The sequence below is a fragment of the Thunnus maccoyii genome, chromosome 2 (assembly GCF_910596095.1).
Source record: "Thunnus maccoyii chromosome 2, fThuMac1.1, whole genome shotgun sequence".
Lineage (NCBI taxonomy): Eukaryota > Metazoa > Chordata > Actinopteri > Scombriformes > Scombridae > Thunnus > Thunnus maccoyii.
Window position 1 is genome coordinate 23,358,407 of NC_056534.1, and position 25,347 is coordinate 23,383,753.

General features: G+C 38.9%; 1 protein-coding gene and 1 pseudogene across 2 annotated transcripts in view; one reads left to right on the forward strand and one right to left on the reverse strand.

Annotated features, from left to right (window-relative positions):
* Positions 1-6,094: 6,094 nt before the first annotated feature.
* LOC121908555 (neuronal membrane glycoprotein M6-a-like) overlaps positions 6,095-25,347 on the forward strand; it is a 49,174-nt gene continuing 29,921 nt past the window's right edge. The window contains exons 1-3 of one of the 2 annotated variants that reach the window (XM_042428677.1): positions 6,095-6,243; positions 7,920-7,966; positions 10,951-11,082. The gene's annotated coding sequence lies outside the window, so the exon portion shown is untranslated. Of the gene's footprint in view, positions 6,244-6,344; positions 6,795-7,919; positions 7,967-10,950; positions 11,083-25,347 lie in introns of those variants that run through there. The other variant, XM_042428684.1, reaches the window with a different exon arrangement.
* Positions 13,869-16,875, reverse strand: LOC121887290 (annotated as a pseudogene).

The window sequence follows — 25,347 nt, forward strand, 5'->3', positions numbered from 1 at the left end:
TTACACATTGAGTGAGAAAATCGGCCTCATACAGGAAGACCTCTGCTTTTCTACATTCCAAGAACCACGTTGTTAATTGGGATAATAATGATAATAATGACAATAATAATAATAATAATAATAATAATAATAATGATGATGATGATGATGATGATGATGATGATGATGATGATGATAATAATAATAATGATGATGATGATGATGATGATGATGATGATATGATGATGATGATGATAATAATAATAATAATAATAATAATAATAATAATAATAATAACAACAACAACAACAACAATAATAATAATAATAATAATAATAATAATAATAATAATAATAATATAATGATAAAAAATAATATAGAAATGATAATTGATTTTTTCTATTGACCAGCTAGGTTGGCCAAACTACCATAATATGGCATTGTCTGCTGTGTGCTTTAGGAGATGGACCTGCATTTATCTGAGTAGCAGTATCCCACAATCACCTGGCCTTTGGAGTAAGCCTGTCTGCTTGTGTGTTTGCACATGGAAACATCATATCCTGCTTTCACAATTCCTGGAGAAGCTCTTATCCCTGTTTGCAGCATCCAAGCAAGTCTCAACCACTTTTCAGGGCAGACTTATGGAAACTCTTGTTTTTAAACCATCTGAAACCTCACCAGCGGGATGCACTTTTACATGGAAATGTGGCTGTGATCTGATGAAATCTGACAATCAATCAATCAATCCCTCATCAACAGGATTATTTCTCTCTCAATCCTAGAAAAGATGAAAAGTCAAAGCTTTCTTGTCCTGGCTGAGCGTTTTGTCTCATTTGCACTGGCCTCATCCCCACTTCTGTAAAACATTACAAGTGGGCTCCACTTGAGCTGACTTGAGACACAGGGGAAACTTATTGTGCCCACCTCTGCTCCAGGTCACAGCGCTGGGCTGCCTGCCTGCCGTCCACAGGCCCGCTTACAGCGGCCGTGCCAACCTGGGCTCCTCTCTGTGCATCAGCTGCGGCATCGGGGTCAAAGACGCTGAGGGACGACAGGATATCCGCCTTATGGTCCAGGGACACCCCCGCTCTGGAGGACTCAGGCTCAGGCAGCACAATCTCCTCACCACTGTGTCTCAGGCATTGACTTTCAAGGGCTCAAGTCTCATATTATCTTCAAATCAACTTTCAAAGACTTTTTTCTACACAAGGAGCCTTGTGCATTTTGGCCCCCATCACTTACACTCTAAGTGCCTTATGAAGGGATCTTCTCATGCTCAGTATGAACAGGAGGAATGATTAGAGCCAGGAACAAAACAAAGCCGTGTCCACCTTCAGTCGGGCACCTGACTATTGTTTTAGGACAGGAGACTTGAAAAAGTGTGAAGCTTTCCTTTAAAAAAAAACTGTCAAAACACGGTGCTTTCCCACAGTCAATGATCAGGCCAAGTTGAAAAGTGCCTTGACTGAAATAGTCTTTGCTCTTGTCATTGAATGAGGGTATTTGTGTGATGTGGCGGACATTGTTAAGAGCAGGTGAGGATACGGCAGCTGCACATTAGCTGGATGACATGATACTTTGAGAGAGCAAAATGTTAAAAACGAGTTTAATGGCAAAGACATGATGAGTTGAGGTAAAAAGCAACTACTCAAGCTGGGGGACCCTCGGTGCCGGAATATGCATCGACAGTACTGGGGTAGAGGGCATATCATGTTCAGTCTCTACTCCTGACACATGTTATGGCTGCCCTCCATTAATACCCACCAGCACTAGCCAACACAATCACCGTAGGACGCAAGGCATCAGCTTGAGCGGCTACTAACAGATCAAAAGGTTCCGGCGCTATTTATAGGTGTCCGACCTGATGCCGGGCTCACCCATGGTGCTTCCTCTTGTACTTGGGCTGTTTCCGTGTCAAAAAGTCGCAGCTTCTCCTATACTCCCGTCTAAAAATAGTTTCACATTTAAAATTACTTGAATTTTTTCATTATTGGCTTTTATTTGACAGATAATGCCCCTTGGAACTATGGGTGAGTAAGAATTGACCAATGATTGCGCAGAAGGTGTTTATCAACAAATCTGATGACATATCCATCAAATATGGACTTTTATCACTTCTATGCTGATTGCTCAGGTCAACTATGAGCCAAATAATCCTCCTCATCTTTCCAAAGCTGTCATTGTAGCAGTCTTTTCATGTTTTGTCCGTTTCAAACAAGAGCCGCTAGATAATGTGAAGCACCTGTCATGTCTCACGTCACCCTTGACCAGCAGAATCGAATGTTCAGCATCACCGCGGCAACGGCGCGAGGGAAATGAGCTGCAATACTATTTTTAGCCACAGCGCAAAGTCAATGGGCTGGTGGTGCTGTTTTGAGATTTAGGCTGCCGTCATCGACACAGTGCAGCACCTGTCCAAGGTGTGAGCACATCCACGCGGGCGGATTTCGTTTTCATTGACATCACATAACTCATGAATTACAAAAAGAAAAAAACAAAACAAACAAAACAAAGCAAAAAAAAAACAACAACCAAAAGCCTGAGTTCATCAACAGCTTCCATTCAATCATTCAATTATTAAGCACAATCTAGTATCCCACAACACACTTGTAAACAGGCTGCTGAGTAAATGACGTGAGATCTTCAATTGTGGGTTTTTTTTTCCCACGCTGAAGCTTATTTTTCATCTCCTGGAAAGTTATTGGCCGCCTTTTCAACTCTTTACACATTGAGTGAGAAAATCGGCCTCATACAGGAAGACCTCTGCTTTTCTACATTCCAAGAACCACGTTGTTAATTGGGATAATAATGATAATAATGACAATAATAATAATAATAATAATAATAATAATAATGATGATGATGATGATGATGATGATGATGATGATGATGATGATAATAATAATAATGATGATGATGATGATGATGATAATAATAATAATGATGATGATGATGATGATGATGATGATGATGATGATGATGATAATAATAATAATAATAATAATAATAATAATAATAATAACAACAACAACAACAACAATAATAATAATAATAATAATAATAATAATAATAATATAATGATAAAAAATAATATAGAAATGATAATTGATTTTTTCTATTGACCAGCTAGGTTGGCCAAACTACCATAATATGGCATTGTCTGCTGTGTGCTTTAGGAGATGGACCTGCATTTATCTGAGTAGCAGTATCCCACAATCACCTGGCCTTTGGAGTAAGCCTGTCTGCTTGTGTGTTTGCACATGGAAACATCATATCCTGCTTTCACAATTCCTGGAGAAGCTCTTATCCCTGTTTGCAGCATCCAAGCAAGTCTCAACCATTTTTCAGGGCAGACTTATGGAAACTCTTGTTTTTAAACCATCTGAAACCTCACCAGCGGGATGCACTTTTACATGGAAATGTGGCTGTGATCTGATGAAATCTGACAATCAATCAATCAATCCCTCATCAACAGGATTATTTCTCTCTCAATCCTAGAAAAGATGAAAAGTCAAAGCTTTCTTGTCCTGGCTGAGCGTTTTGTCTCATTTGCACTGGCCTCATCCCCACTTCTGTAAAACATTACAAGTGGAGCCACTTGAGCTGACATGAGACACAGGGGAAACTTATTGTGCCCACCTCTGCTCCAGGTCACAGCGCTGGGCTGCCTGCCTGCCGTCCACAGGCCCGCTTACAGCGGCCGTGCCAACCTGGGCTCCTCTCTGTGCATCAGCTGCGGCATCGGGGTCAAAGACGCTGAAGGACGACAGGATATCCGCCTTATGGTCCAGGGACACCCCCGCTCTGGAGGACTCAGGCTCAGGCAGCACAATCTCCTCACCACTGTGTCTCAGGCATTGACTTTCAAGGGCTCAAGTCTCATATTATCTTCAAATCAACTTTCAAAGACTTTTTTCTACACAAGGAGCCTTGTGCATTTTGGCCCCCATCACTTACACTCTAAGTGCCTTATGAAGGGATCTTCTCATGCTCAGTATGAACAGGAGGAATGATTAGAGCCAGGAACAAAACAAAGCCGTGTCCACCTTCAGTCGGGCACCTGACTATTGTTTTAGGACAGGAGACTTGAAAAAGTGTGAAGCTTTCCTTTAAAAAAAAACTGTCAAAACACGGTGCTTTCCCACAGTCAATGATCAGGCCAAGTTGAAAAGTGCCTTGACTGAAATAGTCTTTGCTCTTGTCATTGAATGAGGGTATTTGTGTGATGTGGCGGACATTGTTAAGAGCAGGTGAGGATACGGCAGCTGCACATTAGCTGGATGACATGATACTTTGAGAGAGCAAAATGTTAAAAACGAGTTTGATGGCAAAGACATGATGAGTTGAGGTAAAAAGCAACTACTCAAGCTGGGGGACCCTTGGTGCCGGAATATGCATCGACAGCACTGGGGGAGAGGGCATGTCATGTTCAGTCTCTACTCCTGACACATGTTATAGCTGCCCTCGATCGAGACCCGCCAGTACTAGCCAACGCAATCACCGTAGGACGCAAGGCATCAGCTTGAGCGGCTACTAACAGATCAAAAGGTTCCGGCGCTATTTATAGGTGTCCGACCTGATGCCGGGCTCACCCATGGTGCTTCCTCTTGTACTTGGGCTGTTTCCGTGTCAAAAAGTCGCAGCTTCTCCTATACTCCCGTCTAAAAATAGTTTCACATTTAAAATTACTTGAATTTTTTCATTATTGGCTTTTATTTGACAGATAATGCCCCTTGGAACTATGGGTGAGTAAGAATTGACCAATGATTGCGCAGAAGGTGTTTATCAACAAATCTGATGACATATCCATCAAATATGGACTTTTATCACTTCTATGCTGATTGCTCAGGTCAACTATGAGCCAAATAATCCTCCTCATCTTTCCAAAGCTGTCATTGTAGCAGTCTTTTCATGTTTTGTCCGTTTCAAACAAGAGCCGCTAGATAATGTGAAGCACCTGTCATGTCTCACGTCACCCTTGACCAGCAGAATCGAACGTTCAGCATCACCGCGGCAACGGCGCGAGGGAAATGAGCTGCAATACTATTTTTAGCCACAGCGCAAAGTCAATGGGCTGGTGGTGCTGTTTTGAGATTTAGGCTGCCGTCATCGACACAGTGCAGCACCTGTCCAAGGTGTGAGCACATCCACGTGGGCGGATTTCGTTTTCATTGACATCACATAACTTATGAATTACAAAAAAAACCAAAACAACAACAACAATAATAAAAAAAACAATATTATTGTTGTTGTTGTTTTTGTTGTGGTTGTTGCCATTGTTTGTGTTATTATTTGTCATCATTATTGTTATCATTATTATCCCAATTAACAACGTGGTTCTTTAAATGTAGAAAAGCAGAGGTCTTCCTGTATGAGGCCGATTTTCTCACTGAATTTGTAAAGAGTTGAAAAGGCGACCAATAACTTTCAGTACAGACTTGAAAAAGTGTGAGGCTTTCCTTTAAAAACAGTTAAAACACTGTGCTTTCCCACAAGTCAGTTATCAGGCCAAGTTGAACAGTGACTTGACTGAAATAATCTTTGGTCTTGTCATTGAATGATGGCATTTGTGTGATGTGGCTGACATTGTTTAGAGGAGGTGTGGATATGGCAGCTGCAGATTAGCTGGATGAGATGATGCTTTGATAGAGCAAAGTGTTAAAAATGAGTTCGCTGGCAAAGACATGATGAGTTGAGATTATGGATGTATAATAGGAGCTGGATAGGGTGCCGCCGCTCTGCTTTGCAGCCAATTTTTCCCAGTGGCCACTCGCAGTATTGCAGTGAAAAATTCCCCTGCGGCCCTAAAAGGATTTTCCCCATTGACCACCATTGTAAACGAGACGCCTGTAAAACTGTTGATAGGACCCCTCGAACTGCAAATAACGTCAATTATGACTCTTTCTATTATGAACTTTTGATCCATGGAGGTTCTATGTTCGTAAAACTTTCCTCGAGCCGAGAAAAGCGATTTAAATATCCGTGACGTCATCACTATCTATTGGCCGAGCGGGAGCTCGTGGGCGAGGCCAGCGGGGGAATTACTAATGCGCATACTCAGTGGGCCGCACAACGCGGAAGCAAACCCGGAAGGTAGAAACTTTTTTTTGGCGTATGCGCCAGGCGAGCAATTCCTGTAGGACTGAATGGGCGCCATTTTTAGTCCGGTATCCAGCTCTTAAAATACATCCGTGGTTGAGATAAAAAAGCAACTACCCAAGCTGGGGGACCCTTGGTACCGGAATATGCATCGACAGCACTGAGGTAGAGGGCATGTCATATATATAGGCTGTCTGTGAAGTCGTGAGTTGATTGGTTTAGCGAAAGAATAACGTCACATGATCTCAATTGTATAGTGTCACTGAGTCAGTCCGGGCGCCAAAGTAACTTAATTCATTGCAGTCGGTTTGGGATTTAAGAGCTTTTTGGATTAATCTTTATTTCTTCATTATTATTATTTTTTTTACCTTAAAGGATTCTCTTTTTAAGAGTGCTCGTGTTCTTGTGTATTTTTGCTCGGTGTAAAGTTGACAGACGGTATCATAGATAAAGTGGACTTTCTGACATCCTACAGCTCGCTAACTTTACCAGCTAATATTTAGCATTAACTGCAGAGTACTTTGAAATTAAGGACGCAACCAACTCGGGATATGCATAGATATGCACTGGAAGATATGGAAGACCACTAAGACGTCTGTTCAACAGATAGTTATTTGCAGTGTGGACAGTACACTTTTTGCAAGGTGGTGAGGAGTAACTTGAACTTTAGCCGTCAGTCAGCAGCAGCAGGGGTCAACAACCTCAGCAGCTGATCAGTAATATGTCTTCAACATTAAAACACTCGCTCCCGACTAACACCAGACATTACACCAAGCTAGTTTTTGTCGTTAAATAATTTACATCGATCTCTGGCTGACCAGTGAGTGTGTTGTGCTAACATTATAATATTAGCTAGTGGTCTGTTAGCTAACAGGAATCCATAGTCAACCTGACCGCATTGTGTTAAACTGAAACAGCTTCATGTTACCAATCTGTCAGCATGCCTTAGTTACAGGTGTTAGCTCTGTATCTTCTGCGTTCATATGGCATGTGAGAGCACTGTAATCTAACTATAACTCAGCACTGTTATACCAATTCAGTGTGAAAACCCTGTTTTTTCCATCTCTGTAACTTAACAATTAATTACTCTAACATTAGGTCCGATAGAGATGGCAAAATGAGGAAAAGAAGAGGGTCTGCTAGTCTACCACCAAACTGTGTGAAATTACTGTTTTCCAAGATGTATATATATATGTATGTTTATATATATATACACTCACTGGCCACTTCATTAGTGTAATGTACTGTGCAGTGTAATACAATACAATCCAACAGCTCTGCCCTAAATCCTACTTTTACAAAGTTTATACATTTTCAGTTTTTGTTGACATGGACATTGTGCATTATATTGAATGGTATTCCTAATATTTTGTCCATTCCATTAACAGACATGAGTACAATGCACTCCAGTACACCACTACAACCTCAGTAATAAACAAAAAGTAGAATTATCACCTTTCTGACAATGTCAACAAAAACTGAAAATGTTGAAGTTTCATAAATGTAGTTATGCTTGTTATACTAGGTGCCTATTTTTAGATATTTTATATTTATATTGTATATTTATTGTGGCATAACCACAAGCACCTCAGCAGTCATATTCTTAGATCTGTTCTCATGTACTAACTCACACAAACAATATTGTCTCTGTTGTGTAATTATCTTAATTTTCACAGAGAAAACAGTACTTAAAGGTAATAGAATTGTTGTCAGTTCAGTGTTTGATCATCAGCAGAACCTGAACATGAGATCCTGTGTATGACCAAATGGATGCTGTTCATAGGAACCTGACCTCACCACCACCTTGGCTGTCCTCCTCACATTTTACTATATGTTCACAGTTGAATATCAAGAGGAAACAAAGACATCGCTGGAGTCTGTTCAGAAGGTATTGCTCATCAACATTTTTACATCACATCCTATTTCCTTTATATTCTTTTTACCTACATTTTCCCTATGATTGTTAAGCTTGCTATTAGGATGTATTTACAAGTATGTTCCAATAGGTAACAGGGATAGACACTAAGGGCCCTATTTTAACGATCTGAAGCGCATGGTGCAAGTGCATTGAGGGTGTGTCTAAATCCACTTTTGCTATTTTAACGGCGGAAAAATGGTCAGTGCGCCAGGTGCATGGTTCAAAGTGGTTGTCCATAGTCTCCTAATTAATCATGGATGTGTTTTCGGCGTAACATGCCATAAACCAATCACATTGTCATCTCCCATTCCCTTCAAGAGCCAGGTGCGCTTGCACCTTGGCGGATTGCTATTATGATGGCACATTTGCCAAGTAGTAAGAAGGAACGCTTCTCTGCAGAGGCAATGGATCTGATCGTGCGCAAAGTGAAAGCGCACAATCCATAACGAGCACACTTGCCTCTGCTGCTCCTGAACCCTCCTGTGGTCAGCCACAGGCCACCAGTTTAAGATCTGGTTTATTAATTTGTTGCAAATTTATCTTCGTTTGGTTTTTGAAAAGGTTGATTTTTTTAATGACAGCTTTGGTTTCTTTAAAATCGTTTTATTCAGTCATGGAGTAACAAATCAGCAGGGTTTTAATTGCTGAAAGTATGGAAACCTGGTCACTGTACTCTCACAAATGTCAAAGAATATTTGTTAAATATTGTTCAGAAATTAAATCATTAATTTTAATCATGTAAAGAATCATCAACACAGTTATCAGGTCTTGATCAGCTCTCCGAGGTTCTGATCCTGTTGCTGGCAGCAGCTAGAAGCTGTGCAGATTTATTTCCTTCTTTAGTTTAATCATTGTTTTAATCTCATTTATTTCCTCATGTGTTCCTCATGTCATCATGTATTGATGCAGCAGGAAAGTTGATCTGTGTCTGATCCGTTGTCGTCCGTCTGCTTAAATACCTATGTGTATCGACACGATTTGGTCAAATAATTAGACAATTTAATCCCACGTTTCCGCAATTAGTTAATTCTGATAAATATTGTGACTAAGCATTATGGCATGTATTTTTTAAAATATATTAATATACACAATAATAGTCTTTCACATGGTAATCCTTTTATTTGTTACCTTTTGCATGTTTGTGTGCTGCTGCGTGTCCTGTGTGTGTAACGAGCAGAGTGTATGTTGTGCACCAGCCTGTGTAGGCGCACATAACCGTTCTGATAATGCGCAATTGACTTTAGACCAGGTTTTTGTTGGTCAATAACGCAATCACTCTCTGCTGCCTCAAGATAGCCATGCGCCAATAATGCGCCTGACAACACCTTACTTTTAGACCAACACACCCATGAGCGCTCTGATGGGCGCAAGTGCCATTGCTATTTCAACAATGTGGGCGCTAGACGGGAAAATGACAACTGCGTCAGTTTTAAAATAGCAAAGACACTTGCGCTACGCTTAGCGCCACTCTGCGCCAGGCGTAAGATGGGGCCCTAATATTTTTAAGCACTGGCCCCACGGGCAACCAAGCCCCTAAATTTGGTGCCTCAAATGGAAACTTATTTAAAAACAACAGAGAACAGTCAATTTAACTCAACATGACACAGCCTTCCTTAACTGTGACTTTTCAATAAATTAACATAATTGAATATGCCATATAGATAAAAGTTGACACAGAAAAAGTTTAGAAGAAACCATATTTATACATTTATATTTATATTTTAAAGCCATATTTATAACAGGTGAACCCTGGCTGCAAGTTGAGTTACTTGAACGAGCCTCTGATGAGTAGATCAAAATCCACTTGAGTATCATCTGAATGCTTCAATGGAAGGGATACAACTCAAGAAAATCTGACTTTTTGTACAAATGAGCTAAGTTGGTCAATGCCACAGATTTGCTGGCCTAGAAATATTTTCCTCTTCATTTTACATGTCATTACTTCCTGTTTTTAAATGTTTCTGATGCCTCAAACTTTCTGATTATTTCCAGATTTACGTGAAAATGTGGTCTCAGACTTTTGGACCCCACTGTATATTATTGGTTTTCTAAGGATTTAATGTAAAAGGATAATTGATCATTAATGCACATGAGCTCCTGCTGATAATGTTTTACTTTTTAGACTGAGATTTGCAGCTCTTGTATGATGAAATCCCTGATGCAGTGCTCTAATTCAGTGCTATAGTGCCACCAGTAGGGCGAGGGAGGCATCATCTTTTCATGCTCTATCTGCCTACAAGCCCTTACGGAGGGCACACATTATCTTTCAGACACTCTTCCCCATGTATTAAAGCAAGATGGCAGCTGTTGTTGAGAGGGTTGTCAAATGTGAAGCATAATCTCCACAGACAGCTGTTTAAATCACAAAAATATTCCACTGCATATGTGTTTTGAACATAACGGTATCTACATTGATTGATCAAGGCTCCCAGTCTGTCTGTGAGCTCATCTGTTTCACTACAGGCACATTCGCTCACTACGGTGGCCGGGGAAATAAAATCGATAAATACAGACACGGTTGATTTCTTCCTGTGGAGCGACATGGAAACTATTTTGGTTCAGTAAATTTCTGCTTTCAGTCAGCCTGGTGAAGGACGGTTAGCTGGCTGCTGGTCAGCAGCTGCTTCTGTGGACAGACGCTGAACACAGGTCAGAGTCAGTGTGGACTGAACAGTTACCACGCTTGCTCTCACTTCCTATGTGGATTCCTAGTTGTGTTGGTGAAGGCTCGCAGTATGGGGATGAAACTTGGTGGCCACAGGGGGCCACTTACATGGAATATTTGTTGGCCAAAGGGTACTTTTTATGGCCACCGGCCATCAGGCCATGGTTAATGTCGAACCCTGGGTAATTAAAATCTTGTTAGGTGTAGCCTATTCTACAGTTTTGATCACAGCTTGGCTATTACACTGACAGTAATGGTAAAACATTTTTGTTTTTTTTGTCATCTACAGTAGCTGTCATTCAATTTGCTGAACAACACCAAGCAGCAGTGGAGGATCACAGTGAAATCACCTGGTGGCTCCTGACCTGCAAGGATCCAAAGTCTTTTGGCCCAGTGGACTTGTGCTACAAAGTGGACTGAGGTGGGCTGTTGGACTCTTTGTAGACAAGTACACATGCACAAACACAATTTTACTGTGGCTGCCAGTGTTGTAGTCGAGTCATAAGTCTCAAGTCCGAGTTGAGTCTCAAGTCCCCAGTGTACGAGTCCAAGTCCGAATCACCAAAGAAGAGTCAGAGTAGAGTCCCATTACCTGAGTCTGAATCCGAGTCATCAAGGTTGAGTCTGAGTTGAGTTCCAAGATGGGCTCCAGTGCTCCATTCTGGCACGGTCAAAGAGCTGACATACAAATAAAAAAGGTCTTCATCAAACAAAAATGACTTAGCTGTCATATTAAAGCCTCTTGAAACGTGGCTTGAAATCATAAAAATGCGTATATGATATCAAAGTTGCGTGTCTCATTAAACATCCACGAAAATCTGAATGAAAATAAACATTCATAACTATTAGAAAATCTAGCTCAAAAACAGCTCATTTGGCTGCTCAAACCATTTCTCAGGACTGTGTGGGCATGTCCAGATCACATTTGATTGACAGCTCACTTTCAGCTCAAGTACCATTTTATGTTATATTCATTCACTAAAACGTTTTGCTGATATGGAATAAACTACCAAATCTATCAAATGGAGCCTACTTGGTTAGAAAGCTTGACTAGCAAAACAAGTTAAACCACCCAAATCTTTGTTTTTATTTAACTATACCTCCCAGAGTATGACGCTAATCGTTTTAGCATCTTCCATTCACATACATGAAACGGTTAGCATAGGTTAAATGTTATGCTATTAACTACCAAATCTATCAAATGGACCCTACTTGGTTGAAAGCTTGAATAATCCACTAACTAACAAACTAGGTTAGACCACCTGAAACTGTGTTTTTATTTAACTATACCTCCCGGAGTATGGTGCTAATCGTTTTAGCATCTTCCATTCACTAACATGAAACGGTTAGCATTAGCATTGCTATGCTACACTTTTGAGCTACTTGTCCACTCTGTGATTAATACAGATTTGGATGGTGTGACCAAGTCTGCTAGTAAACTTAACACAGTAACTTTCAAACCATGTCAGGCTAATTTGAATTCTCAATCCAGCTAAAAGCTAAGAAAAGTGCAGTGCATTGTTCTCATGCGGGAGTGTTGTGAAGTCAGCTTGGCCGGATAGCCACGTCAGTCATCTTTCTCCTAAATATGATTGGGCAGATATTTATTATGTAATAAATTCCCTTGCTTAGCCCCGCCTAACTGCAACCCAGTAACAAGGGAAGGGAGAGAAACTTTCTAACAAATTACATAGGCTATGTCAAAGGCTATGTTCTCATTCTTTTTAGGTGTTTACTATATGCACATTAGATCCCAAATTACATAAATAATAGCCAATCATGGATTTGCCTTTCCAGAGGCTTTAATATTAATGATGCACTGATTACAATTTCCTTAGCCGATTCTAATTTCCAATTTTTTAAAAGTCTGACTGACAGATTCTTTTTTTTGGACTCAAAGGTAATACAAATTGCGAGCTTTGTGTCTTCTTCACTCATGCTAAACAACTTCCATACCAACAACATATGTGAGTGTGTGTGGCTGTGGCTTCCTGTGCGCTGTTTGTGCAACGTGCATGTTGTGTGTGTGTGGCTACACTGTCTGTGCCGCAGCTGCTGCTGTGTGCGTGACGTGAACCATAGTGTGGCTATGTGCGGAAAATTTGACAACAAAAAATTAGATATATATTACTTCTTTATCAATTAATAAGTTTGAGTCCTCATCTTCAACTTCTGAGTCTGAATGCAGTCAATGCTCAAGTCCGAGTCATCAGTGCTCAAGTCTGAGTCGAGTCACGAGTCCCAAAAATCAGGACTCGAATCGAGTCCTCTGTCAAGTCCTCTGCTTCCATCGTCTTGTGCTGATTCATTTTGAAAGAGCAACGGCCAATAGGGAAACTCCAACACTTGGCCGGCCAACCAATGGTGAAACTTTATCACTCATTCAGTCACTCAATCACGGATGACCGTGGTTATAGGGCTGGTCCATGGCCAGTCCAGCCAAAAACTGGTAAAAAGTATATTTGACTCAATGACTTCTGACTATACAACTGTTTTCCCGTTCACTCACATGTTTATTCAGACTCAAAGGAAAAACAACCATCTTTTTGTAATAATATAAAGCTATTGTGGTAGCAGCAAACACACTGATGCAGGCTTATGATGCAGCTTAGCCAGACTTCCTATCAGAGATTCTCTGTGGCTGTGAACATTTCTTCTGTTATTCTGAGGACTATTTGCAACATAAATAATCTTCAACACTGTTCTCTGCAGTCGGTGCAACATGTGTGTATTACACTTCTTATTTATGGTTCTACTATCAATTAAACACACAAACAAATAAATGATAGCGCAGTAACATGGAGGTCTCCGGTCAGTCTGTTATAATGTAACAAATAATAGTTACATTGTTGCACCATGAACGCATCATTGGTGAATTGTAACATCATTTGATGAGCGCCTTGCCGCAGTATTTCAGTTGCAGTTTTTTGTATTCTGCTGGTGTTGACTTTCAGTAAAATTCAGATTAATGTCCTCAAAATCTGAGAACAATAGTGTTTTACAGAGACTCCACCGAACTGAGATGGACTATATGGCACCATTTAATACACATAATATATGTATGTTTGTATATATATAACAGTTAAGTAGGGCACACATTTATTTTAAGAAAAAAAGAAATGTTGACATAAAATAGATTTAAGTATTTCTAGAAACACATTTTCCTTTTGTTCCATGATGTTCACTATGTGAAAAGAAAAAGTTTTTCTTTCAACCAGTTATGAGTCATTTTATTTTTTGGTTATTTAGTTTACAATAACAAAACTAAATTAAGTCCTTTCAGCAATTTTGTCCCACAATCTGTCTTTCATTTTACAGCCAGTTTAAAGCCAGTTAGGTTCTGTAATGTATGTCTTACTCATTTTATATATATATTTATACTTCATCTCTCAATGAAAATATATCATTATAGTTTGTGCCTTTTGTAGGAAATTTACAAAATTAACTCACTCCCAACATTTATTTTCCTTCTCATCCAAAGAAACACTTTCTGGAAGTTCCCATCAATTAAGGTGCCCGTTAATTCTCATTGACCATTGTCAACATATCATGCGCATGTTTACATAATGTTCTACATCTACATAGAAATATGAAACGCACCATTGGCATTAAGTATAAAGCGAGCATATCATTTTTGTTACAGGTCAGCTATACTGTAAGGACAGCTTGCTCTTCAGAGGGAGTGGGTGGCTCTGAGAAGAGCCACTGGGTTGAAGCTTGTCCAGCAGCAGAGCTGCTTTGAACTGGTGTACTTGGTCTGGTGTACTGGTGTACTTGGTCATGGTCTTGGTGCCCTCAGACACAGCGTGCTTGGCCAGTGAATGCATGGCAGTCTGGATCTCCCTGGAAGTGATAGTGGAGCGCTTGTTGTTGTGAACCAGACGAGAGGCCTCACCAGAGATGCGCTCAAAGATGTCACTCACAAAGGAGTTCATGATACCCATGGCCTTGGATGAGATGCCAGTGTCTGGGTGGACAGTGGGTTCAGTACTTTGTACATGTAGATGGCGTAGCTCTCCCTCCTGCTCTTTCTCCTCTTCTTGCCTCACTTGCCGGCGGTCTTTGTGGCGGCTTTCTTGGAGCCCTTCTTGGGTGCTGACTTTGCTGGTTCAGGTTTGTCGCAAACACAATACTCGACAACAACGAAGATAGTGTTGAATGGAGGAACAACTGTACTTATACAGGCTCCATGCAAACACGGCTGTGTGGTCCCCCTCCTGTGACTGACTGAGCTGCTCACTGGGTTGGAGGCTCATGTTTCCATTGAAACCCGGTTTGTTCAACCTCACCAGAGAAATTGTGCTTTGAAGAAGGAAAATAAGAAAGACCAACAAATAGTAATTCAAAGGGGAAATTTCAGATTTGATTAAAGTGGCTCTAACTTCGGTCCTCGGTAGTGTGCACTCACACAAAGTGTGGAAGTGTGAACCGCACAGGGCTCCACTCTGCTCCCTATCATCCATTCATTACTATGAACAATACTGAACATTTAAAGTATAATAAATAAAACAAATAAAAAGTTAACGTTTATTTTAAATTAATACAGACATTACAAATCTGAATCACTGATGCTCACTTGTCTATAATGTTGAAATCTAGAATCAGATAAGAGGACTTAAATCCATTCAGTGAACTCAGCTGTGAAAGCTTTTACACCGAGCTGTGAGGCACTTTAAACTGGATGTCAATCATTTCCAGTTATAAGAGACATTTTAAGAATAGAGAAGATACATTTTGTGCTAATAATAGTACTGTAGTAGCTATAGTGTTGAAATGCTCCTTTAAATAGGCTACTGGTTCATAGCCAGTTGCTCTCAGTTGGAGCTAATCAGTCTAAGGAACAAGACCATTTTTTTGAGCAGAAAAAGAATTGATCTTGTAACTTTTCATTTGTTCTTAGTAAACCCTTGAAATGAAGTTACTGCCACAGTGTCAAGCTACCTGCCTTCACACAGACTGTGACTTAGTAGTGGTCGTTTGGATGACAGAGAAGATTGCAGCTACACCAGTGATTATTACATCACCTTTGATACCAAGTATCAGTTTCACATAAAAAAGTACGTCAGCTCTTTACATTAATGTGGCTGGAGGCTGCACAGTGTTATGTATAGAAACACAGGATTTTGTATTAGATTAGTGCAGCCTCAGGAAACCAACTTGTTGACTCTAAATGCCCAAAATTTGCAGATTACTTCAGTGAGAGGACTACCACCATCAGATCTAGTATCTGTCATCTACACAAACTGGTAACAGTTATAGAAACACCCAGTCTGCAGTATGAGGTCACTGTGGAGAGTTTTTACCTGGTTGATGCTGAAATTCTCAAGAAAGTAGTAATAACACTACAGTTTTCCACTTGTGCCTCTTGAACCAATTCCTACCTCCTTTTTAAAAAATGTTAATTCAGTGTCTGAGGAGGTCCAAACAGTTATTAATCAATATCTCCAACTGGGTATTTCGCCCACAGAATTTAAGACTGCGCTTGTTAAGCCTCTTTTAAAAAGAAGCAGCCTTGATTCATCAACACCCAGCAACTACAGACAATCTCCAATCTTCCATTTTTAGCAAAATTTTAGAGAATCTTGTGTACATGATTTTACTGATTTTAAATGATTTTATTAACTCAAACAATGACTTAGAAATGTTTCAGTCTGGTTTTTAGGCTAATCACAGTACAGAGACAGACCTAGTAAAAGAAGTTGATGATATCAGGATAAATCCAGATGCCAATAAATTATTAGTATTGGTACTACTTGATCTGACTGCAGCTTTTAACTTGGATCAAAAAATGATTTAAATAGACTGAAGGATCATATTGGTCTCTCCTTTATTATGATGGATGAGGAAGGTTTGAGTGAGTTTTAATGAAAGGACATAAAATCAACTCATCCTCTGACAATGCTTCTAGCTTATTTGCTTTTAGCAAAAACTAAGCTAACTATGATTAGCGTTCAGATAAAAATATCATCACTGAAGATTATAACTTCAATCTACAATAATTTTGTCATAGACCTGTCTTTAAAATGTAGAAATGTTGACAAAATTGAATTATATTATAATTATTGTTATTTTGCTTTGTTTAAGGCTTAAACCCTTTAAAGCTAAACATTAAAATTACCTTGTTGAGATAATATGCATCATGTTGATTACAAAATCTCTAGCTACCTAAAATCTAAAATACTCCTGGGGGCATCTTACCCCAGGTAGTGGGCATCTTGCATCAATACTCCACCAACACATTACAACACAAACTGACATTTATGGATAATGATACTGTACACACAGAAATCATATTCAGCCAATCGGTAGACAGACAAAGTTATTAAGGTGGGCGTCTTCCCCCATCAATCATATATTGAAAAAACTATAACTTTCCTGTTTAATACTTGTGTAAATTAACAGAAGGCCGAATTTATAATTAAACTGAGTTTACATATATTTTAATATTAATTTTCATGTAAGTCAGCATATAGTTATTGAAAAATAACCTATACAACATTTCAGTCAAACAGTAATTCACAGATGGTCCCTAACTTAATGTTATCATGAGGAGGGGAGGTGAGTTGTTGTTGAGGTAATCCAAGTTAAATTAAAAAGTGCCCTTTTGACAACTGTGATGAAAACAAAACTATTGAACAATTACTTTTAAAATGCTAGAGCTCTAAAGATGTGTGGGGGGGAAATGACAGGTGTTGGTTTTAATATTACGCTTTAGTTTTGTTAACACTATTATTTAATGATGTATTGTTGATGAGGTATTATCTTGATTGATGATGAGACGTGTTGACTGTATTTATATACAGTCAATGTTGCCTATGTGTAGCTAGTCGATTGTTTGTGTTTATATATAAAAAATATAACTGATTTCTTTAAACTTTCAAATATCAATATGTGTATCAGCGTCACAAATTCAGTATTGATCTGACTATAAAATCAAAGAAAAATGTTTCTAAAGGCTGATCTGACATAAGAATCTTCTCAACAACAGTCTTGCATGGTTTTTTTTATCTTATCACACTATTCTTAAAGCGGCTATAACCAATATTTTTTATAATTCCAGTGTATCATATGACAGTGTGTAATGCTCCCCTAAGCTTTACAGAGTTTTATAGCCAGTTTCAGCTCATTGTTAAGCTGTCCAGCTGTAACTTTACTGTTTTGGTTCACTCTCAGCGCTCTCACAGTGTTGTATTGGGCTTCAGCAGGCAGCTGTTTTAGGATAAAAATATATTTTTTCCTCAGGACTTGGTAGAGAGCAAAAACAGAGCTAGAAGAGAGTGAATATTGGACTTATATTCACCAGGTGGACAGAAACATGACACCAAATGAATGATAATGTAGCTCCGTAGCTGCTGGATGTGGAAATAAGCAACTGTTTGCTAACAAGTTTAACAGTTTAACTTAAAAGATGATAATATGCCAGTATTTTGTTCACGCTGCCCCCAAGTAGCCAAAAAATCAGTTAATGCAGATTTAAATAAAGTAAACAAGATGTGTATTTATTTTCACTGTGTATTTCACATGTGCTGTTGTGGTCTTTACATTAATGTGACAGCATTCGGTTCAGACCTTGTATCCATTCAGACAAGTGTTTCACAAAGTAAGACTTTATGTTAAAGTTACTCAGGCACTTATTCAGACAAAACCAACTTGTAAATTTGCCATCACAATCACATAACAAGCTGCGTGTCTGGAAGGATATCTCAACCTCAGGTGCTTCAATTTTGACCATCCTTTTTTAAAATCTGTACTAAATTACTTGAGTATTCTTTTAAATTGACATACCTAAAATAATGATAGGATATTATCAAAGTTTAAATGGGAGATTGTGAATACTGAAATAGACACAACTCAATCAGCTAGATTGTTTCACATATTCGTACTGACTCTGTTTAATAGGCTGAGCTCAAAAATGGTGGTGCTGTCAGCCACCAGCTGGGGGAGCTCTGATACAAACAATAACTGATTCAGTTGATGACACCAAAGATTAATGATGCTCAGTTCAGTGTGAGCATTTGATGTTCAAGATTTACTTGTTAATGTACTGAACATCTCTGCTGGTCTCCCTCCCTGGTCCCTGGTCACTGGTCACTGGCAGTCTTCACTCCCTCCTGTGCAGATCCTCATATACTCGCTTCATTAATTACACTGTTTTTGTAATAGTTTGCAGTTTCCACAGTGTGAAATGTAATTAAGAAATGGCCATTTAGGGGAACTGTGGAGGTCAAGATGAGATCTGGAAGACCAAGAAAACTCTTGGAGAGAACTGCTTGATGCTGGTCAGAAAGGCAAATCAAAACCCCCATTTGACTGCAAAAAACCTGCAGGAAGATTTAGCAGACTCCGGAGCGATGGTGCACTGTTCACTGTGCAGCGATGCTCGCACAAACAAGACCTTCATGGAAGAGTCATTAGAAGAAAACCTTACCTGTGTCCTCATCATAAAATCCAACGCCAGAAGTTAGCAACAGAACATCTACAGATGCCTGATGCATTTTGGAAACAAGTGCTGTGGACTGATGAAGTTGAAATAGAACTCTTTGGCCACAATCAACTAAGGTATGTTAGGAGAAAAAAGGAGCAGCATTTCATGAAAAGAACACATTGCCAGCTGTTAGTTTTTTTTTTCTGATTGCTTAGGCACTATCTTTGAAACTATAGGCTATTTTTGCAAAACTCTACACACTAACCGCAAAAACCTTCCACCAAAGCAAAAGCAAGCAATTCTTGCAAAACTCCTCAAACTCTTAAAAAAATGTTTTTGCATCAATACAGTACACACAAACCATCATTTGAATAAGCACATGGAGCACCAACTACACACTGACAGTATAAATGAAAAACACTCATGGCTTTTGCTTTTTCTGTGTGCAGGGCATAGCAGTTTGCAAGTTTTGTCATACATGTAGTCAACACACACAGGAATCCAAATGTGTAATGTATGGATGTGTATTCTGAACATAACACACTATCAATACAAATATGGTGAAAAAGTTATTTATTTATTTTTCTCAAAATGTTCAAACACTCCTCAAACAACAAAAGTGCAACAGAACAAAAACATTTGTGTGTTGTGTAGGCTTAATCTCGTCTTCTTTGTGGGTTTGGCCATAAGACTTCATCATAAAAATGTTTACACGTGTCAATGTGGACAGGCATCTGGCAAAATAGTGTAGCAATGTAGAGAGCAATGTTTACAGTTTTGCTATAAGTGTGTTATAAAATTACGAACTGAGTGTAAAGCAGATAACATGCATTCAGTTCAGCACACTTGGTAAAAGCATTGGCTACAAGTGTTAATGGTTTCAGAGATAGTGCTTAAAGAATCACTGTTAGTGTTTTTGCATTCAGAAAAAATCATAAGTATGGGGGTGGATCCATCATGCTTTGGGGTTGTGTTGCAGTCAGTGGCACAGGAAATGTCGCATGGGTGGAGGGAAGAATGGATTCCACTAAATATCAGCAAAATCTGGAAGCAAACATCACAACATCTGAAAAAAAAAAGCTGAAGCTGAGGAGGATGGCCTCTACAACAGGGTAATGATCCTAAACATACCTCAAAATCCACTATGGACTACCTATAGAGACGCCAGCTGAAAGTTTTGGAATGACCTCACAGTCCCCTGACTTAAACACAATTAAAAATCTGTGGGTAGAGATTAAAAGAGCTGTGCATGCAAGACAGCCCTCCTTTCCATATCCAAGAGAGGCTGTGTTTACATTTCTTCGATTAAAAAAATCACCAAAATGTATTTTTTCAAGGGTTGCCCAAACTTTTGCATACAACTGTATCCTAATGAGCAATAAAGGCATACACACATGACTCCATGTAAATTTTTCTTTTTTCACTTTTGATGCTTTGTGTAGGCAGACATCGTAATTATGGAAGGATATTAACCAACGTTTTTGGATAAGCAATATTAGACATGAACACATTATATTGTAATAATTACAAAATTATCAAATTGACACTAAGATAAATGGACTGAGAGCAACACAGACAGTTGGGGGTTTCTAGGTCTTCTACCCAACAGAATAACTTATGTTATCAGAATAATTTACGAGATTCTCTTAATTAATTCATATTATACACATAGTGGCTTAAGATATGGATGTTTTTCCACCAATACCTGGCAATTGTATACATATATACTTATTCCCTAGGAGATCAGCACTGAACATTGTTGGCATGTTTCAGGCACTAGATCTAAACCTTGCCCTCCCTCTGCATATTTGGCCTTTCATATAGTGAGATCTCTTGTATGGCCAATAGATTCATTAAATTATGAATTTATCAGTAACCAGTAAAAAAGCAGGATTGAATTCATTTACTGTACTGAGATATCAATCCAAAATATTCCCAAACAGAAAATCTTCTCTTTCTTCCAGGTTCCACTTTTTGGCAAAACAACTTTTTAGCAACAAAAGTTCAAAAACTCCAGCTCCTCAGTCAATATTTAAATGGAGCAAACGGTTAAACTCCGCCAACCAACTGACAACAACCCATTAAGGGGTTGACTTTGCACAACTTTAAATGCAAAATTAAGTGATAACAGTCACTCATTGCATTTCAAGCCTTTTTGGACTCCAATCAAGAGGCAGTGAGGACCCTCAGGACTGCCTAGATGTTCAGCTAGCCTTTGAGTAATAGCTCACTGGACCCAGTATATTAGAAAAACACTGGCACATAGCAGCATGTGATCCCTCTCTGGAACAGACCTTTGGTTAATGCGATTTACGCCATCCCCCGGTTACATAGACTTCTCTGTGTGGAGGAGGAAACTCCTCACCACACTTTATGGATATGGAGCACAACCTCTCTAAGTGTTATTATTTCAGAGTTGAAAAGGTCAGCTGTCGACACCACACTTGTTAATAAGTTCTGCCTAGTCAGGGAAACTTACTGTACATAATACATTCCCTTGACACATTCTCACTGAGGTGTTGAAATCTATAGACAGATTATACTGAGGGCTTTTAGCAATCACTCAACTGACGCTGTAATTAAATGTTTTTCTCTGTATATTAATTCAACTTTGTCATCCACATACCTTTGTTTTAGTAGGCCTCTGGCAGGGAGGCACAGCCTGTTACATGGTATTCTTAGAGAAAAGAATCTGTAGGTTATGTTTAATTGAGTGATGTTTTGTCTTCTCTACTGCACATACTCAGCTACATGTAACAAATTGTATATTTTATGTAGCTGGGCTATTATACTTCTTTAGCTTAAATTTATTACTCCGTCAGTGTGTTTTTCAAGCATTTATTGCTGTTTACTTATATGGTTGGGTTGAGTTAAACAGTTTATTCAGTCTAAGAACTAAGTTTATTTCTTAGCTTTTTCCTTTTCTATTTGTCCTTTTTCTTTTCTTGTTTTCTATTTTCATATTTTCCTTGTAATTATTCTTCCTTCCTTGGATGGACTGAGGCCTGAGGGTTTTTTTTGTCTTCCTCTACCTGTAATCACGCTCCTCTCCTGATTGACAGAGGTTGGTCTTCGTGTGTATATTGCTGTCCAAAATCACTCCCTTGGTCACACATCCACTACTCCCTAACAGGAGCTCAACAGTTCACTCTGCAGTGAACAGTAAATCGAGATTTCAGACACTCATAAATCATTGCCATTGCCATTTGCGTCATCACTCATAGGTGTAGAGTCGCACAATATTAAATTCTAGCATCTATAAAATGTAACTAATTGCATTATAGGTTTGTTAGCAGAAAGTGTATATACCATGGACGCTACTTTTTTTTTTGCTCCATTGTAGAATTTTTGAGGGCTCTATAGTTAGCTCTATATATAGTGATTGAATTTCACACTCTGAATAAAGACACTCAAATAAAATGACAGAGATTAAATATAGTGCACTACATAATAAATAGGAAGTGGTTTCAAACATAGCCTAGGTGGAAGTCTTGCCAAATGAACCTGAGTTCTTTTCACCTGGTGCCATATGAGTGCATATCAGTTGCTAGTTTGTTGTTTGCCATTTGGTTAGATCCATGGCTTTAATATTGTTTTACCTAATAAACTGCTTTTTTCTTTTATTTTCATCTGATTTTACAAGAATTAGTAGCCTTTTGTAGGCACTAAAGGGTCAAATAGCATTTGTCCTACTTACTATGGGCCAACACCATGGTTTCACCTGAATAGAATCAGGGTGGGTCAAATGGCGTGTATGAGGTAATGTATTTCAGGGTTCTTAACGCCACAAAATGTGGTAAGAAAGAATAAAAATGGATAAAGATAGTCAATGATACTATGGATGGATTACTATGACTTTTTGTAGAGAAGTTCACATTACCTAGAGGAAGAATTCTACTCACTTTGTGATCACCTGACAATTCATCTAGTGCCACTTGGAGGTTTACATCTTTGGGTTTTGAGAAATGACTTGAAAACTATCAGATGGACTGCCATGACAATTGTTACAGATATGCATGGTGCCCAGAGGAAGTGTCCTAATGACTTTGGTGGTCCCCTGACCTTTCATCTAATGCCACCAGCAGGTCAAAGTTTTCACTTATTCTATGAAATAGCTCAATATCTACTTGATGGATTATATATTCATGTTGATAATGACTTTGCCGCTCCCCTGACTTTTCATATAGCTCTTGCATGTGATTAACATTGGTTTTCAGCAAATTCAGTGTTTCAATAACTATTCGACAGATTGTCATGAATTTTGATACAGACACTCATATCCCACACAGGATCAGATCAATTGAACTCTATTTATGGATCAGTTAATGGTTGCTCAGAACTGATTCATACAATGTGTTATTTGACCACGTCAATGTTATATTCGTCTAACATATTTCTTTCTAAAAGCCTTTTCCCTTCGAATGTTAAAAGTGAAAAATAGTGTCTGTCCTACTGCTTTACATACAGTATGTTGGCTGTGATGTGCAGTTTGTTGTTTGCCGACTGAAAAGTGGGCAAGAAGAGTTTTAGCTGTTTTATGTTGTTCAGGTGTTTCAGTGTGAGCAGAGGTCTTTACTAAAATAACCTGGAAATGCTTGTGTGGATGCAAGTTGGTGTTTTTTCTCATAGTTTTTTTTATCTTTGTCTTTCTGGTTATTTTGTAGTCGTTTTTTGGTTTTGTAGTTTTTCCTCTTTTGTGTTTTTGCTACTTTTTCTCCATCCATTTTTCATAGCAGGCTATTCAGCATTCTGGCCCACTGGCATAGCTTCAATGGACACTTAACTTGAATGAATCCTTCATTAATGTTATTAATCATATTTTTGTGTGTTTTGCCCCATGTTGACAGAAAGTTGTGTTTCTGGCTTCCTGATGATTGTAAGTCCAATATTCACGCTCCTTTCAGCTCTCTTTTGGTCATCACCACTTTCTGAGAAAATGTCTGGCTCTTTAGCTGATAATTGCCATTTTGTTCACCATGGTCACCGTGTTTGTCTACTGTTTGGTGCTGGCAGGTGACATTAGTGTACAGTGGGTGTACAGCTGCCACTGGAAATGGGGTTGATGATTGTGATGAGACTGGACAAAAAAGACTAATGTTGCAGGTGTAAACCCAGAAAATTGAGCTGAAAGATTCTAAAAAGCTGTGTAGAGTTGAGAGGTTTGATTCTGTGCAGGTTCATCACAAACTGACATATACAGTAAGGTAGTCATTTGATCCATTGTTCTTAGAAAAATATTGATCAGTGCATAGTTCCAGTCCAGTTCTGTAACTCCCTAACTTTTTTTGTAATTGGTGAGCCTTTTTAAGTGCCGGCAGGTGTGTTTTTGTGCTTTGGACTGAGCTAGGCAAACTGTCTCCCCCTGCTTCCAGTAGACTGACTGACTGACTCTGTAGATTATCCACAGTAACTGGGACAATTGTCTCTGAAAAGACAGGGTTGCTGTTGAATTTTGTAAGTGGAATTTTACAACGCTGTGAGCGCCACCAATGAAATTCCATCCATATCCATTGTATTGGGATAATGGCACAAATCTCAGAGAGGGATATCTGAAACCCTTTTTTTGATATTACAGCTTTAATTTAAAATACAAAATAAATTTAGCCTGGTCAGAGTTTGATGTCACAGAGGTTTCTATGTCACACGAAGTGTTGCTGGGTAAAGTTGAGGCAATGTCTACTTACTGTATGTTGACCTGTGTTTTCATGTGCCTTACCATTGTGGTGCGCATGTCATTTTTAATTTTTGTCATTTCAGTGTGTAGAACTGCCTTGTGTGATGACTCCCCCTTTTTTTTGTTTTTCAGTATATTTTTGCTCAGACGAGTCCCGTGACTTCAGGAGATTCTCATAGTGTTCTGTTTAATCTATGTGTGCTTTCTAGTGTCAGTATTTGTAACAGTAAGCTGTATTGCAATTCTTAGATCTCATCACTTACTCACTATGAGTGAATGTAGACTGAGATAAACCTGTTTGTGTTTTTATATATGAAATGAAAGGTTTCATCTGTCTCTGCTCATTAGCATTCTTCGTGTATTAGACAGTTGCATTTATTTGCTCTAAATAAAAAAAATGAACTGAGGGTAAAAAAGGGGGTATGATATTAAGGAAATGTTACTAAATGTCACTGTTTACACTCAGTTTACTATTTAAATAAATACATAATTTAAAAAAAACATCTGTAGAGAAAGCGATAGCTGTAGATGGATATGGAGATAGGATGCTGGAGAAGCCCAGATTGCAGAGTGAATAGAGAGAGTGT